Below are 1,229 nucleotides of genomic sequence, written 5' to 3'. Positions count from 1 at the left end.
CCAGCCGCTTCCCTCTTCAGGTGCAGATTCCTTGGGACCTATGACTCCTCCCGCCTAGACAGGATACGTTTAGATCCTACAGAAAGGTAGTGGGAGCTCCAGGTATACCCAGATCCTCGCTCTTTCCTCTGATGTTCATTGTTCAAAGGATGGGAGTTGATCCAAGGAATTTCTGGCACCTGATAATATATGCCCATCAAAATAGTAGGCAAGTTCGTTTATCCTGCACATGAATTAAATTCTAAAAACACACAGCCCTCAGTTCCTGCTGAGAATCTCATCACAGCAAGTGAAGGCATCGTCTACCTGCAGCCAAGCAGGTAAAAGGGTGACTGCCAGGAAATGAACTTGGCCCCATTCTTTCCATCTTGTCTCAGAAGGGAAGGCACCAAGAGAGAGAAAACTAATTTCAGAAACACGAGGAGAGGGGGTTATTGCTCCTGGTGACAGAAGACTGAGCTGAATCCTAGAAGGAATGAGCCGTTGGTGTGAGATGACTCAATGTCCCCTCCCACCCCACCCTGATTTCTAAGTAAGAACAGGCAGGCTCTGAGCTTAACATCTTTGAGAGGTCAGCTGACCACGAGGCAAACCAACCCCAAATGCCAGCACACTTACCCAAGTGAATGGTCCATTAGTGGGTGCAGAACTCTGAAATCCCCGCCTGTAAGTAGAGGCCCAAGGAATTGCAGGGTGATTGAAAAAGACATCATGAGATGGATTGCATCCTACAAATTCTGATTACGTAGGGCTAGAAATTGAGCCTTATATGTGGATTCAGGAAATTGATAGCCTTTCCTTTCCAGGTTTTATTTCCAAGCTTTCTAAAATATTGTCACCCAGTACAGCTGTCCACCAGAGTTTGGGCATTAAATATTGAGACTTATACTGGATTGACATCAAGTAAGTAAACCAAGTCCTTTTGACAGAGATGCCAAAATTGGTGTTTCTATGTGTTATACCTGAGAAAGTGATGTTGAGTTCGACAAATTAAATTACCAACATGAGGTAGATAATTCACTTGGGAATAATGAACTTGGGGGCTAATTTTATAGACTGTATATATATGATATAAACATTTATGTCAATGTAATTACAGAAGACTTGGTTGATACTGATTGCTAATGCAGTCATTTTCGTCTGACCTTCCCTTGGGCTTCAGTGCCTGTGTCTAAATTACAATGGAAAGCCCCAATCAGCTGACTTCTCTGGGGTTTTCGTCTATTTGA

This window comes from Trichechus manatus, unplaced genomic scaffold (genome assembly GCF_000243295.1).
Source record: "Trichechus manatus latirostris isolate Lorelei unplaced genomic scaffold, TriManLat1.0 scaffold00031, whole genome shotgun sequence".
In the NCBI taxonomy this organism is placed as follows: domain Eukaryota; kingdom Metazoa; phylum Chordata; class Mammalia; order Sirenia; family Trichechidae; genus Trichechus; species Trichechus manatus.
This window is presented reverse-complemented; position numbering follows the sequence as displayed.